The sequence below is a fragment of the Tursiops truncatus genome, chromosome 5, assembly GCF_011762595.2.
Source record: "Tursiops truncatus isolate mTurTru1 chromosome 5, mTurTru1.mat.Y, whole genome shotgun sequence".
Lineage (NCBI taxonomy): Eukaryota > Metazoa > Chordata > Mammalia > Artiodactyla > Delphinidae > Tursiops > Tursiops truncatus.
The window spans coordinates 24,217,468-24,235,398 of record NC_047038.1 but is presented as its reverse complement, the minus strand read 5'-3'; the positions used below and the strand labels follow the sequence as shown (position 1 = coordinate 24,235,398).

Genomic DNA, 17,931 nt, shown 5'->3' with positions numbered 1-17,931 from the left:
TGAAGTTTGGAGTCACCCTGTCAGGTAAGAAACCATGACCAGCTGAGGTGCCTGCTGAAGGTAAAGGGAACACAGAATGGGTAGTGGAATAAAGTAGTCATAAATACCCACTATAATCACATGACCAGTTACAGAAATGAGGACTGTAAGTGCCATGAGTATTTTCTCCTTATTTTCTATGAATATGTGTATGAGCAAATATCTTTGTTTTCTTTCCTCCTTTATTCTCTTATGTAAAATAAGATGTATTGAATTTATATTATAGTATTAAAAGTATTGTTAATTTTATATCATATTATTTGAGGTATGGGATATCAAGGAAAAGAGTAAACATCACTCAAGGACTTTACCTCCTCTTCTGGGGAAGGGCTTTGTTTGTACACAATTGTATCATGTGAGGCAGAGTTATGACTGTGTTACTGTCTTTATTTGGAGATTAATTACGGTTTAAGGAGATGCATATGAGTACCAAGTTTACAAGGAGTGAACTTATGATGGCAACTTTATGTGTCAGTTTGACCAAGACACAGGGTGCCCAGATGTTTGGCTAAACATTTTTTTCTGAGTTTGTCTGTGAGGATGTTTCCGGATGAGATTAGCATTTGAATCAGCAGACTGAGTAATGCAAATTGCCCTCTCCAATGTGAATTGGCTTCACCCAATACCTTGAGGATCTGAATGTATCCTATTCGTTCTATTTTTCTGGAGAAGTCTGACTAATGCATTGGCCTAAATTTATAGTTAAAGCTTTCTAACAGCTCTAAAATAGCATAATTTTGAGATTATATTAATATAACAAAATTTAAATATATTAACAGCTAGATAAAAGGGAGTGACCAAAGTTGAGGAGGGCCAGTGAGGGATGAACTCTGGTTCGTTTGTCAAATTTTTTCTACATTGTAGAATCCACACTCTAACTCTTAGTGTAATATCGATACTTCAAATATGATTCTTATATTCTTCCAGTTTTTACTTCTCCAAAATGGAAAGTATAATGTTACATCACATTCTATCTCTAAAGTATCTTTCTAGTGCTTTCTGTTGCTACCAAATATTTGTATATGTTGTCCTTGTCTGCTGTTTCTAACAATTTGAATAATAATTATAGTTTAATCACATATTATTCAAACAATGTCAAACCCATTTTCAATTTGAGCCAGTCAGTTTCCACTGTGGACTTCAATTTTCTTATCCCTGAAATGGATAAGGTTACCACTGCTGTCTTTGTTTAACCCTCAGTTTGTGCTGATGGGCCTCAAAATGGGCCTCTATTGTCTTCCACCAATATTTCACTGTTACTTTATTCTCAATATTTATTAGCTTTGTGGTGACTGTGGAAAGTGTTCTCATGTTGTGATTCAGCCTCTGTCTTAGGCAGTTACTGTGTTCTTGTAGGGAATTCTTAGAAGTCTTTCTCCTTCCCAGCTTAGTTATGGGCCAAGCATGTATTCCTGCCCTGTCTAGTAGTAGACAGTTTTTTTCCTTCTCCTTTTCCTTAACTGCAATGGATTTTCACCATTGCCTAAAGGCAGCAATGTTTCCTGTCCTCTCCTAGTAGTTTAAGGTTTTTGTTCAATAAGAGAGATTGAAGGAATGGATCTGGGCAGATTCTGTTTCCCAGGCCTTCACAACAAGGGAATCTTTCTCACGTTTCACAGTGCTGTTTTAATAAAGGCTTTGTCTGATTTGTGGAGAGAGGCCTGCAAACTATATGAAAAATCCCCTTGTATCTACAACTCCCAGAGCTTCTACATTTTCTTGTTAGCCCATATTTGTCCTTTATCTGTTCCTTAACAATTTCTGTTCAATTCTTCTTGTCTCCAGAGGCATCTACACCAGATAAGCAAGTATTCATAGTCTCTTTACCCTGTAAGCACTGTTTTTCCTTAAATTTCAGGTTAGTTTGTTGCTCTGTGACATCAGCTCTCTGATGGGTTTAAAGTTTGTGATTTTATATTCCAGGCAGAAACCAGAAGTCTTTTGCTTTTTAAAGACCCTATTATACTTTCAATTTGATCAAGCTGTGAACGTGGGCAGGCAAGTTTTGGAGAGCTTCATTTCAGCTCCTCTATTTAGTTCAGAAATGCCTTTTACAAAATTATTTGATTCTCTATATCCTATATTATCAGTAATTGAAGAGAGAACACATAGAACCTTAGTGAGATAACCTTAAATTTAAATTGCCAATATTTCTGTTAACAAGCCCCTAATATCATCAGAAGGTGAAAGTAGTGTGTCTTGAATTTGAAGTTTCCTAAACAGAACTGTCCCTCCAAACTAGGTAACATAGAAGGAAGTCTAAGAAAAGTTATTTTTAAAGACCTTTCAACTCAACAATTTATGGAAAGAATAGGAATTTAGCTCAGAGAACCTGATTACTGTTAACAATTCTATCACATCACAATAAAAAGAGTACCTTCTTTGATACTTTTGCTCTTCTTTCTGCTTCCAAAGTATATCCACAGATTTAATATGTATTTTGTTGCAGCATAATATGTGACATGCTTTATATAATAGTATATATAATTATACTATTATTATATAATTATATAACAATTATACTATTATTATATATAATAGTATATATAATTATACATATAATATATAAAACAGGATTATCTCTTCCCAAAATTATAGCTTAGAAGAATGGACTTTCATTCTAATAAGCATTCATGATTCTTCTCATTTACACTATATATATTGGAGGCAGAAATTACATTTGAATAATTCCTTTCCCTGGAAAGCTGGCAGTTCTATGATTTGGTAGTATCAAGGTTAGATATCACACAGTACTTAGCAACATTTTGCTGTTTGTGTTACTTTATAACTCCAAGACCATGAAAAACTCCAAAGACTCTTCTAAATACTTTAGCCCATATATTAAATTATGTATTAGAAATTTTACTCTATAATATTTGTATTGAAATTTTAATTTTCAGTGGATAGTCTGCATACTAAATCAATTACTATATTTGCCTAAACAGAAAATTCTGTTCCTTAACCAAACCACTGACTACGGTTGCCTTAGTACTGCCCTCAGTTTGACTAAATATAAGACAAATTTCTTCCTGATACTAGGCTCCTGACCTCCCTTTTCTTAGAGCATTTATTGATACTTTGGAAAACTTGTAACTATAAACTTTTTCCCTGTCCTCTTGAGATGTAAGTTTTTAAGAAGTCTTGGGCTTCCCTGCTGGCGCAGTGGTTGAGAGTCCGCCTGCCGATGCAGGGGACATGGGTTCGTGCCCCGGTCCGGAAAGATCCCACATGCCACGGAGCGGCTGGGCCCGTGAGCCTTGGCCGCTGAGCCTGCGCGTCCGGAGGCTGTGCTCCGCAACGGGAGAGGCCGCAACAGTGAGAGGCCCGCGTACCGCAAAAAAAAAAAAAGTCTCTTGTTAGTTTTACATCCCAGCACTGTCTTTCTCAAGGACCCAGAAGCCATTTCTTTGAAATATAATCATCAAGAATGGTAGTGACCCCTCTGTCCCAGTTTCTGTGGGAAAGTAGGAGCTTAACTTCAGTGGGCACCTTGCCCCAAATTGTAAAATTACCTGGTGTCATGAAGGTAAGAGAAATTTTGTTTTTCCTTTGGAAAAAGTCAGTCAGCAAACACTGATGGTCTGAGGTCTCCTCCTCCCTCCAGCCCAAAAAAAACTACTGTATTTTGTTTCAGTGGAGTAGAGCTCAGGCTGAGTTCTGACATCTCTCTTCTGTTGCAATAGCCTTGAATAACGGTTTTCATGTCTGTTTATCTCTGTCTAATGCAATTTTGCTTTGACACCCCAAAGTAAATAATTACCTTATAAATAATCCCAGCCTTACTAAGTCAATAATATTAATATAAAAAATCCAGTTCCTGAATCTAGCAACCCAGCAGGTAGTATTTTATAACTTTTGCAATATTTACAGCATTTTATTTTCCAGTGACTAAATTATTTGAATATATATTTGACTCTATATATATTTATATACCTTTATATAATTATATGTAATATAATTATATATTTATGTATTCATAATTATATAATAAATATTATATATAATTACATATATTTATGCATTCAAATTCTACCCAAAATTTGAGTTAGCATTCCCTGATAAAAGTCAACATATTTCCATGCCCACTTAACTTTTGACTTACGTGAGGCAGACATTTTTGTCAATTGTCTTATATCTTTATATCTCTTTCAGTCTTCACAAAATGTTCTTTAGCTTTCTGCTGTCTGTCACTAGGAACAGGGTACATATCACCAACTAATTTCTTACTACTTATTCCCCCAAGATAACAAGTTTTATTCACTGTCAACCTGACTAGATTTGGAGTAGTAAGTTAATGTTGAAATTGCCATATCCATGGTCTGTGCTTAATGGTCTTTGACGTTTTGAATAAAACACCTCATACAATAATTTCATGATCTACATAACTTTTCACTGAGATCAATAGGGTACCCCAAACTATAAAATAAGTCTGTGAAGAGAGATCCAGAAATGTGACAGAAATAAACAAACATGAAAAAGAAAAATATACTACCTTACAGGTAACTTGGTGTAAATATAATCGCTTGGAATCATGAATGGTAAAGAGAAGGACCTTCATTATCTCTGCTTTTGATTGCCACTCCAAATTGCTACAATTGGATTTGTTGTTGTGGTTCAGATATAAAATTTTTAAATATACTATGAGGATCATTAATGTGTAGTGAAAGTAAAAGAAAGAGAGAGAGAAAGGAAGGAAGGAAGGAAGGAAGGGAGGGAGGGAGGGAGGAAGGAAGGAAGAAAGGAAGGAAGGAAGAGAGAGAGGGAGGAAAGGAAGGAGGAATGAAGAAAAGAAGAAAGGGAAGGAAGAAAAAAAAAAAAAGATGATTTAGCTAGTTACCTATTTAATTATCTGTGCCTGCCCTCCACCAGAAAGAAAAAATGCTTTCTGTGTACTTATGTTACAATTTCTTAACTCTAGGGGTTATAGTATTGTTAATGAACATTGGAGGTATAATAAATATTAAACAGGTGATTCACTCATGACATAATTTTCTACATAGTGGACAGCTTCATTTTTCCTTTGATTATCATTTATTAACATACAAACTGCTGATTTACTTTTTCATATTACATGTTAAGTTAACCAGTGTGTCTTCTAGCAATTTATTTTGCCTATGTACCACAACACTATCTTTTCTCACAAACATTTATTCTTACATGATGATTTGATCTAATCTCATGATTTAAACACTGGAAGTAGCAACAGGAGAGAAAGTGTCTTAAAGAACAGATAATTAGGGAAGGGACTTCAAGAGTTATCATATGCTACACTCTTAAGAGTCATGTTGCTAACCCCCACTTAGAGCAGAGGGCAAAATAAAACTCATTAAACTCTCACATCATACCATGAAGTGAGCACCACTTTTACCCACTTACATTAAGCTTTTATTTTTTCTTTTATTCAGAACAAAAAATTCTGTTTTATGAGAAGTTTTTTAATTGATGAAAAACTATTTATGTTTCAGGTTGTCACAATGGTAAACATAAAATTATTTTAGCTGATCAATTTTTAGGAGTCAAAAACTTATTTTGGAATTGAAATAGAGAATTGATAGTTTTATGTGCAGTCATGAAGAAAATTTTCCATCAACAAACATAGATACATTTGAAACAATCTCAAAATCTATAAAAGTTGTTTAAAGCAACCAATAAGCAGTTTTTCAAAGGAAAGGTCATAGCACACTTTTCTAACTGCATTGAAATAATATGTCATAAATATTTATTGATGTTTTAAGAACTGTCACATTTACTACTGCTAGATTTTAAACCAGTCAGTACATGCCCATTATTAGACTCAGCTGGGAGTCTCAAAGGACACAACCCTAGAACTGTTTATAATAGAATTGCAAGAGCTGAAACAACAAACTAAAAAACAAAGTTGATCAGCAAAAATTCTTTGAAGGAAACTCTTTGCACACTATGTTATAAAATAAAGCTTCCAAAAAGACCTTGATTATTCTTTAATAACAATAATAACAATTGAATAACATCAGCAATCTAGCCACCCTATGTCTAAATGGAGGGAAAGCCTTGGACTGCCCCAGGCAAGTCGTGTATTGATCTCTGCATCAGGTCCTTAACAGATCGTTGTGGGCTATTGTACAACACGCCAGAATCAATGCCATTTGGCTCTATCACTTTCCAGACTATGAACACATATGTCTTTTGCAACTGATGTTGCTAATCTGGAATATTTTTCAATTATCAATGGAATGCAGTCCTATTAAATACTTACTATACAATTCCCAAAATAGGATGGTTGAACACACTAAACCAAACCAAACAAATAACAAAAACTGGTCTGCTGGCACCAATGTATTCCTATTACATAGTTGTTTATTCAGAAATAATTTAAAAAATCATTCTCAGTTCCTTAAAGAATTCTATCCACAGAATTCTACAATAAAGACTCATGAATTTTCTGGGCAATGACAGCTGGCAGTGTTCCAGACAAAACCGTACCTAATACACAATCCACATGGCACTAGCCTGGAAGCAGAGCTTCAGAGAGAATGAGAATGTAGCCCAGCTGCTCTTCCACAGAGCACTCAAGGAATCATGTGCAAACTCCACTGCTCTACCTGTGCTTGAGGGACAGTTTTACTCAGCTTCATATCTATTAGCTGAATGGAATTCCTTTCTTTTTATCTTTCTTTTATTAGTGATTCTCTGTTCATGGCGTTTGAACCTGTAACCTCAGCTCTTAATCTGCTAAATTTAGAATCTTATATGATTTCTTTGTATAACAACACTAGGGAGAAAAGTATTGGAAGAATGGGGTGCTTGAGTCCTGTTCTATTGCTCCATCTTCTGAAACCCCAGACTTCATTGAGATATATATATATATATATATATATATATATATATATATATATATAAAATCATAGAAAGTTTGTATATTTTGGAAACTTAGACCTGAAGGTGACATATGGCAATAACCACTGAAATTCAACACAAGGAGTCACACCATATGAGATTTTGCCAATTACCAATTGAAAAATTTTAACATATAAACTATTCCACTGTAATTATTATGGGTAATATATTTTGATTTATAATAACTCAAATTTATTGAGTATTTATATAACACGTACTTTCTAAATTCCTTATAATGGATTATCTCATTCAATTTTGTTCAGATAATTTGAGGCTAGCATGGTTATACCCAATCTATGGGTAATGAAATTGAAGTACTAGCAATTATGTAATCTTCCCATATTCATCCAAAAAATAAGTAGTGAACTACAAATACAATAATACTATGCATAGGCTTTCTGAAAATGAATTAAATAGGCAGGAATGCTATCTTCTAGGTTTAAAATATCCATCTCAAAATTATCCATATTCATTTGAATTTATAGACCAGATAATTATTATCTGAGATTGAAAGAGACTCTACAAAGCATATAGTTTACTAGTATGCTATTTATTTCTACTAACAAATCAACTTCATACACTCCTAGTCAACATATCTCCATTTATCTTAAATATTACAAGAGGATTTCATTTTAGTTTGTAACTACTTGATCTTTACTTCTTTTCACTGAGATTTGTTTGAGACAGAACATTTCAGCCTCTGCTTTGCAGCACCTACTTTTGAAATCACTAGATTCCCATGATGACAGATGACACTATGTACCCAAGAAGAAAATATCAAGATATTCTTTATTGTTAAAAGTGTCTGACACTGTTGAGATTGAACCTGGAAGCTTGACTTAAAATAAATATGCTCTCTAAAATATCCTTATCATAGTCTTTGTATTATGACCACACTAAGGGCTTGCTGCACTTTCCCTCTTTTTCGAGGCTCTTCAGTTAACTGAGGAAGTCACAGCTGCCATAGACACTGCATATGAAGACCCCAGAACAGGGAGTGGGGGAAACTTATGCCATTTATCTGCATAAGGAGAAAAGTTGGAGCAGCAATAAATAATCCTGCAGAAAGTAAGGTTGCATGTATGGAATGATGGACAGTGTTAAAAAGAAAATTAAATTAGTGTTCAAAAGTTTTTCTTAGACTAATAAGAAAAGTCCCACCATAGGTTAAAGAGAGAAATTTTTTTCTACCTAAGGTTTTATGTTAGAGAGCTATATATGAACACACACACACACACACACACACACACACACACACCACGTACACACACACATAGAATTCCTCCTTGTCCTGTAGAGAAAATATAAACCACATTTCTAAATACAAAAATAAAGTGTCTAAGAGAAGTACTATGATTGAAAAAGTCTAAGATGGCTAATTTTCTGTCCAGTAGAAAAAAAAAGATTATGTTAAGGTTTTTTGTTGTGGTTCTGTTAATGTCACCTTTATTGGGGGAAATTGACATCTTTACTATGTTGTATCTTCTGGTCCAAGAACGTGGTATGTTTTTCCACTTATTTAAATTTTATTTGATTCCTTTCATTGAGTTTTATAGTTTTCTGCATTATACATCTTTTGGGGATTTTTGGTTTTGGTTTGGTTTGCTTTGGTTCTATTGTAAATGGAATGATGTTTTTAATTTTAAATTTAAAATTGTTAATTGCTGGTATATAGGAAAGCATTAGACTATTGCACAATGCCCCTGTATCCTGTCACCTTTCTGTAATCACTTATTAGTTACTAAAAAAAATTTTTTTGGTTGCTCTTGTTGATTCTTTGGAATTTTACACATAGATAATCATGCCACCTGAGAACAAAGACAATTTTATTTCTTCCTTCTTGATGTATATACTTTGTATTTCCTTTTATTGTCTTATGTTTCTGTTTTCAGAAGGATTGTTTTTTCAGTTTTTCAGTCAAGTGAAAAACCAAACTATTTAGAGGAACTCATGATAGCACACTTCATTGCATACCATTATGGGCTGGTGAGGAACAAGTGGATGGGGGTGAAAAAAAATGGGAGGATAGGGAATATAAGATTCTACTTTATTACCAAAAGGAATTTCTTATTGACCATAATTAGGTCATATTTACATTTTTTGTGTGCATATATATGTTTTACCACACTTTTTTTTGTTATAAAAGGACCCACAAAATGCCAGGAAAAGAACCTATTGAATATATTCTTAGTGTTCAGAAATCCAAATAAATAAATGTTCGTGGCTGACATTTTATTGGAAACAGCACAAAATTCTTAATAAACTTTCTAAGCATGCTCCAGAAAGATAGACTTCTACACATACTGACATATTTATTAGTGGTATTCCAACATCCAGTCATTTGGGATACGAGTAAATTACACAATAGCAGGATACATTTTAGATGCTGGCAGTAATATGTTACACTATCTGAGTATGCCAACTTACCATTGAACATGGATATTAAGAGTATCTTGTTTATTCTTGGTGATTTCCTAAGAAACATAAATGTTTTGTTGTGATTGAAATTAATCTGTCATTTGACAAGTATCAATGAAATGTGAAGATTTGTTTTGAACAAGACCTGAAAGGAAATTCAATTTGAAGATTATACATTTATTTTGTTAGAAGAAATCGTGCTAGTTAATAATGCCAGCTATTTAAGCAGGTATATATTCAAATTGTTCAAGTAGCTGCACTAATTAATTTCAAATGGAATTTTATTTTGAAAATACTACTTCTAAAGTATTTTAAAAATTTAATCCAAATAACAGGCTCTTCTATAAATTATCTATTTCATGGCTTAAAGGTCTGAGGTAGAAAACAAAATGAACACTATATAACCCATTATATGTATTTTATGGCATGTATTTCTATGTTAAAAAGGTTTTTTTTCTATGTTAGCATGAACATTGGACCATTGTTTATCATTTGGCATCTTTAGGATTCCATTGCAGAAAAAAAAAAAAACATTTATGTTTTCTTGATATTTTAAACAGAAAATTATTTAAGTTTGGGAATTAATTGCTGAAGAGAGAAGTTAGCTCTAAGTGAGGTCTCCAAGAATGAGTCCAAGATGTCATGACAGTGCCTGATGGAGGAGCTGCTGCTTCTGACTCTGCTATGGGGGAGGGGACTAAAGAGACCCACAGGGCTCTCCTTGCAACTGCCTCTTGGCCTGTCCCCCTCCTGCTAGCATCTAGCCCCTGGAATGTTGTTCCCTAAGATCCTAGGTCTCCACAAGGTCTCCACCAGTGTATTTGTGGACAGACAACAACTAAGGAGAAGGCTACTAGACCATCAAAATCTCACATGAGTGCCTCTCATTGGTTTAAAGCAATTTGCCAATAAGAACTCTGAGATATGTGATTTTTAATATTATAGCCTCTTCAGAACAAGTAGGCACACTGGGAGAAACAATGGAAAATGAGAGCACTAATCCCACTATTTACATAATTGAAAGTTACTTTTTAAAATTTCAAATGCATTTCTTGGTCTTTTTAATAATAAAAGAACAAATTGAAAATACAAGTAGGCTAATATCTTGATGAATAATAGGATGTTCCTTATGCATTTTATGCATGGAATCAGTTAAATAATGGTACTTAACTTGAAATACAATTTCTGGTTTTATATTATGAAATCACAACTAATCCTTATTTGCAGTCCTAAAACTTCTAATATATTATCCTCAATTTTGTTTAAATGGTAAGTTTAATCCTAAACTAGTAATTGAAAAAGTATAAAGGTGAATTGCACTCTCTCCACGTTTATTTTATTAAACTATAATCACATATAAAGTAAGAGTCTTTCCAGTATCTATGGAGTTTTGAAAATAGTAGAAAATGGAAGGAGTCTGAGGGAAGGAAAAAGTAGAAAAAAGAAACACAGTTCTGGAAATGGTTTTCAGCCTGCAGTGACGCAGGCCAGAGGGGTCTGTGAGCTAATATCATATTGTTTCACCTTTGCTAGCAGTTTACATGTTCATGACTTTTGTAGTTCTCAGGATGTAGTGAGGTGGGTTAGGATATCACAAGGCAGAATATCATGAGATAGATCATAAACACTGGGGTCAGAATGGTCAGGTTTGCATCTTGGATTTGACTACTTACTGGCTGTGGTTTCTTGGGGAAATTGCTTATAATCTTCTGTGCTTCAGTTTCTTTATCTGTAAAATAAGACAGCTAATAGAACCTAAAACCGGATTGTTGTGAGTGTTAAATGTTGCAATCCATATAAAATTCTTATAATAGTGAGTATTCAATAAATCATTTAAATTTATCATGTACATAGCAATGCTAAAGCATTCAGCAGAGTAATAGTAATTCAATATGTTTGTCTTCATTTCTGGTTAAGAATGATGAAAATAATTCTGTGATAGACCTCGAGTAGATACAAAACAGATGGTCATATATATGTTTATTTTGTAAGCAATTGGATTCAGAAAAATTACAAAAATTACATCAGGTAACAAGCACATATTCACACCCATATATGTGTGTGTGTGTGTGTGTGTGTGTGTGTGTGTGTGTGTGTATATCATAAAATAGATGGTAAAATAAATTATTATAAGTGATTAAACAAATTATTTGACACTAGTTTGGATTGAATGTTTGTGTCCCTGCAAAATTCACATGTAGAAACTCTAATCCCCAAGGTGATAGTTGGAGGTGGAGACTTTGGAAGGTAATCAGGATTAGATTAGGTCATGAAGGTGGAACCCCCATGATGGGATTCATGCCCTCATAAAAAGAGGAAGAGGCACAGAATCCTCCCTCTTTTTGAAAGGTTGAGTGAGGACAGAATCAGGAAGAGGGCTCTCACTGGAAGCTGACCATGCTGGCACCCTGATCTAGCACTCCCAGTCTCCAAAACTGTGAGAAATAAATTTCTGCTGTTCAGACCATGTAGTCTGTGGTAATTTGTTATAGAAGCCGAAGCTAATACAAATCCTAAGTTAATCTTAGTAATTATAATTATAGTCAAGAGAAACAGTTAAGTGATTAGTCATGAATATCTACAAAGGTGGTAGGTTAATTTAGGTATTAATTTTCATGAGATACATTGAGGGTTAAAATCGACATTTTTCTAAAGGATATATGTAGTATTCCTTAGGTTTAAAAATGGAAATTTATAAAAATGTAGTAATTCCATAAAATTGATATGTATAAAAGTTGAATTCCACATTGCTTTTGTTATATAAATTATAAAATAGTGAGAACACAGTGAGAAAGCTTTCGTGCAATCAAAAATCTATATATACATATATTCAAACGGCAACATAAATAATGATACTACATTCTTTTAACACTGGTGAAAGAAGATTAAATTTTTAAAAAGCTTAAATGAATTAAGAAATTTTTAAGACATTGCTCCTAAATATGTATGTGACAGATTCTTGAAATTCTAGTGGGAATCAAAATTTAATTCCAAAGTCAGAACTTTGTCCATTCTTTTATTTTAAAAATCTAGATCTCAGATTTCATAATAAGTAAAGGATTAATACCTTTAAGAAATACATCTAATAGGTATCATTATTCTTCTGTATTTTCCCAATTTTTGTAATTGATTCATCTCTCTCTTTAAAATCTATCACTATAGAATGTTGTTATTATCTTGAATTTGCACATATATATGTTTCTTGATCTTTTTTATAACTGAATTTTGATGTAATTCTGTTAAGGTTTTGAAGCATGTTTTGGTCTGAGTACATACTGTTAAAATGTGACCTTTTACTTTGATTGTTCAGCTGACTTTAATGCTGAGATGGGGATGACATCTAATGAAATTTTTGTGTGGAAATAATGACAGATGGTTTACTTGGGATTTTGTAGACACAGCACTGCCAAACCTGCTGAGGAGTCTTTGGAACCTAACTAATTTTAGAGAGGTTTTATTGATTACACAAAAACAGGGCACATTCTAATCATTTTCACAGCATTGTTTTGCCTGAGGTACCAAAATCCATTAAACAAGAATTATAAACTTTGTTGTAAACTGGATGCTTAATTGTTCCTTGACGTATAGTAAACAGAAGCTGTAATAATAAGAGTTACTAAGGTATATTTAAATCATCCACTTTAATTTTAATCCCTCATATGCCTGAATCTCTGAGGTGCAGCTGTTCATGAAGCTAAATTACTTTTTTTCTGATAGGAGTTTCATTTTAGGTTTGGTCCTTCCTCCCCCTAAGGCATCTTAATGGCTTCATTTTTATTTATTTTAACAGTAGTATCTTTTTTTCTGAACAGAACATAATTTACTAGCACCTAGAAATGTTTATTCAAGGTTTCCTATAATTTCACAAGGGGATAAGAGTTTTCCAAAAAACATTATTTGGAGTTCAAATTTATTGTGAGTGTACACAGACATAGACACTCATTTTTCACATGGATGTATCCTTGCAGAATCCTGACTGGTTTAAGCATGCCGAAGTGCACTTGATAAAATAATACTTAGTATGTTTTAATAGAACATATATCTCATTCTTATGAATGGGTAATTGATTTGTTTGATTCCATGAAAAACTGATTTACATATTTAATTTAACTTAGTTTTATTTTTTTATTGGAGTATAGTTGATTTACAATCTTGTGTTAGTTTCTGCTGTATAGCAAAGTGATACATATATATATATCCATTCTTTTTTAGATTCTTTTCCCATATAGGTCATTACAGAGTATTGAATAGAGTTCCTTGTGCTATATAGTAGATCCTTATTAGTTATCTATTTTACATGTAGTAGTTTGTATATGTCAATTCCAGTCTCCCAATTTATCCCTCCCTCCCTTTTCCCACCCTGGTAGCTGTAAGTTTGTTTCTACATCTGTGACTCTATTTCTGTTTTGTAAATAAGTTCATTTGTACCATTTTTTTTAGATTCCATATAGAAGGGATATCATATGATATTTGTCTTACTCGGTCTGATTTACTTCACTCAGTGTGACAATCTCTAGGTCCATCCACATTGCTGCAAATGGCATTATTTCCTTCCTTTTAATGACTAAGTAATATTCCACTGTATATATATACACCACATCTTTGTTATTCATTCCTTTGTTGATGGACATTTAGGTTGTTTCCATGTCCTGGCTATTGTAAATAGTGCTGCAATGAACATTGGGGTGCATGTATCTCTTTGAATTACGGTTTTCTTCAGATATATATCCAGGAGTAGGATTGCTGGATTATATGGTAGCTCTATTTTTAGTTTTTTAAAGCACCCCCATACTGTTCTCCATAGTGGCTATACCAATTTACATACCCACCAACAGTGTAGGAAGGTTCCCTTTTCTCCACACCCTCTCCAGCATTTATTGTTTGTAGATTTTTGATGAAGGCCATTCTGACTGGTGTGAGGTGATACCTCATTGTAGTTTTGATTTGCATTTCTCTAATAATTAGTGATGTTGGGCATCTTTTCATGTGTTTTTTGGCCATCTGTATGTCTTCTTGGAGAAATGTTTATTTAGATCTTCCACCCATTTTTTGATTGGGTTGTTTGCTTTTTTGATACTGAGCTGTATGAGCTGTTTGTGTATTTTCAAGATTAATCCCTTGTCAGTTGCTTTATTGCAAATACTTTCTCCCATTCTGAGGGTTGTCTTTTCTCTTTGTTTATGGTTTCCTTTGCTGTGCCAAAGCTTTTAAGTTTAATTAGGTCCAATTTGTTTGTTTTTATTTTCATTATTCCAAGTGGTATATCGAAAAAGATCTTGCTGTGATTTATGTTAAACAGTGTTCTGCCTATGTTTTCCTCTAAGCGTTTTATAGTATTCGGCCTTACATTTAGGTCTTTAATCCATTTTGAGTTTATTTTTGTGTATGGCATTAGGAAGTGTTCCAATTTCATTCTTTTACAAGTAGCTGTCCAGTTTTCCCAGCACCACTTATTGAAGAGACTGTGTTTTCTCCATTGTATATTTTTGCCTTCTTTGTTATAGACTAGGTGGCCATAGGTGCATGGATTTATCTCTGGACTTTCTACCCTGTTCCATTGATGTATATTTCTGTTTTTGTGGCAGTGACATACTGTTTTGATGACTGCAGCTTTGTAGTAGAGTCTGAAACCAGGGCACCTGATTCCTCCAGCTCTGATCTTCTTTCTCAAGATTGCTTTGGCTATTCAGAGTCTTTTTTGTTTCTATACAAATTGTAAAGTTGTTTGTTCTAGTTCTGTGAAAAATGCCATTGGTAGTTTGATAGGGATTGCATTGAATCTGTACATTGCTTTGGGTAGTATAGTCATTTTCACAATACTGATTTTTTTCAATCCAAGACCATGGTATATCTCTCCATCTGTTTGTGTCATCTTTGATTTCTTTCATCAGCATCTTATAGTTTTCTGAGTACAGATATTTTGCCTCCTTAAGTAGGTTTATTCCTAGGTATTTTATTCTCTTTGATATGATGGTAAATGGAATTGTTTCCTTAATTTCTCTTTCTGATCTTTTGTTGTTAGTGTATAGAAATGCAAGAGATTTCTGTGCATTAATTTTGAATCCTGCAACTTTACCAGATTCATTGATGAGCTCTAGTAGTTTTCTGGTAGCATCTTTGGATTTTCTATGTATAGTATCATGTCATCTGCAAACAGTGACAGTTTTACTTCTTCTTTTCCAATTTGGATTCCTTTTATTTCTTTTTCTTCTCATTGCAATGGATAGGACTTCCAAAACTATGTTGAATAAAAGTGGTGAGAGTGGACATCCTTGTCTTGTTCCTGATCTTAGAGGAAATGCTTTCAGTTTTTCATCATTGAGAATGATGTTTGCTGTGGGTTTGTCGTATATGGTCTTTATTATGTTGAGGCAGGTTCCCTCTATGCCCACTTTCTGGAGAGTTTTTATCATAAATGGGTATTGAATTTTGTCAAAAGCTTTTTCTGCATCTATTGAGATGATCATATGGTTTTTATTCCTTAATTTGTTGATATGGTGTATCACATTGATTGATTTGCATATACTGAAGAATCCTTGCATCCCTGGGATAAATCCCACTCAATCAATCATGGTGTATGATCCTTTTAATGTGTTGTTGAATTTGGTTTACTAATATTTTGTTGAGGATTTTTGCATCTGTTCATCAGTGATATTGGCTTCTAATTTTCTTTTTTGGTGATATCTTTGTTGTTTTTGGTATTAGGGTGATGGTAGCCTCATAGAATGAGCTTGGGAATGTTCCTTCCAATATTTTGGAAGATTTTCAGAAGAACAGGTGTTAACTCTCCTCAAAATGTTTGATAGAATTTGCCTGTGAAGCAGTCTGGTCCTGGACTTTTGTTTGTCGGAATTTTTTAAATCACAGTTTCTATTTCAGTACGTGTGATTTTTCTATTCACATTTTCTGCTTCTTTCTGCTTCAGTCTTAGAAAGTTGTACCTTTCTAAGAATTTGTCCATTTCTTCTAGGTTGTTCATTTTATTGGCGTATAGTTTCTTGTAGTAGTCTCTTACGATCCTTTGTATTTCTGTGGTGTCAGTTGCAACTTCTCCTTTTTAATTTCTAATTTTATTGATCTGAGCCCTCTCCCTTTTTTCTTGATGAGTCTGGCTGAAGGTTTATCAATCTTGTTTATCTTTTCAAAGAACCAGCTTTTACTTTAATTGATCTTTGCTATTGTTTTCTTCATCTAACTAAACGTAATTAAAATAAATATCCTTATTTTACTTTGGGACAGTGGAGAGATAAAAGTGGAGCATAGTGGACTTTTAGGTCAGTGAAGATACTCTGTATGATACTTTAATGATTGATCGATACACATCATACCTTTGTTGTATGTATGATATACATTCTATGACAAACCCGTAGAATGTACGGCACCAAGAGTGAAACCTAATGTAAACTATAGACTTTGGGTGATTATGATGTGTCAATGTAGGTTCATCAATTATAAAAAATTTACCACTCTGGTGTGGGATATAGGTAATAGGTGAGGCTCTGCATGAGTGGGAAGAGGTATATGGGCAATCTCTGTACCTTCTCCTTAATTTTGCTGTGAACCTAAAAGTTCTCTAAAAAATAAAGTCTTAATTTAAAAAATTAAATGGAAGAAAAGTAATTACTCTAAACAAAATAATGAAAACTCGTTTGAAGGTGGTCATAACATAATGATTAGCTTGAGCAAAATTGACTATAGGAGAGTAACCTGAATCATAAGAACAAATTCAAGTAAAACAAAACAAATAAGATGTACCTGAAGAGATGAACCTTGTCAATTTCCAGTGATAAATAAGCTGAGGTAAAGAAATTGCTGGATAGCACAATTATGGGTATGGTTTTCTTGATGAGGTTTTAAGAAATTCATCTTGTGGAGTAAAAATAAACTATCTCTTTCTGTAAATTAAGGGCAATATCAGAAGTTTAACCAAGGAGTGTGGTAATGTGCATAGGACTGTGTAATACCATCATTCTTTATAGCCATTTCTAATACTTACTGCATTATAATTCTCAATTCATACCCACAGTTCTCATTTGAGACATTGATTGCACTTTTGGCAGGGAATATGTTTTATTCTTAATGCCTCCAGAACCCAGCATAATTCCTGGCAAATAATAGCATTAAATACATAGATTGAATAATACATGGATAAATAACATGCATATTTGGGAAAGCTTGGTATGTTGAAATAATTTAAAAGAAAAAACCGTTGATGAACTTTTGAAAGAGGAGACTGAGGCAAATATCCGATATACATTGAAAAAGGCCAACAAAGAGATAGTCTAAGTAGCAACAGGACTCAAGATAGGTAAAGGGAAAAATTATTGAGATAAATAAAAAGTCCTTTTGGGGGGACTTTCTTTATGCTGGTTTCTAAATCTAGACAAGACAAAGTCTTTTCCTTGTCGTTCCTAAATTCTTCCTGTCCTAAAAAGAGAAACCAAAAGCTCACTTGGTTCCACCAGTTTTCTTAGCATACTAGTGCCAATCTATTGAAATCTTGATATTATTATTGAATATACTTTCAATGCTGGAAAGAAATGTTAAAATTCTATTCCTTATAGGCTGTTTTAATGTGTCTAACTGGATATACATTAA

At 33.5% G+C, this 17,931-nt stretch overlaps 1 long non-coding RNA gene across 1 annotated transcript in view; it reads left to right on the top strand.

Moving 5' to 3' along the window:
* Positions 1–17,931, top strand: part of LOC141278753 (uncharacterized) — a 605,630-nt gene that overhangs the window by 518,750 nt on the left and 68,949 nt on the right. The gene's annotated exons all lie outside the window — the stretch shown is intronic.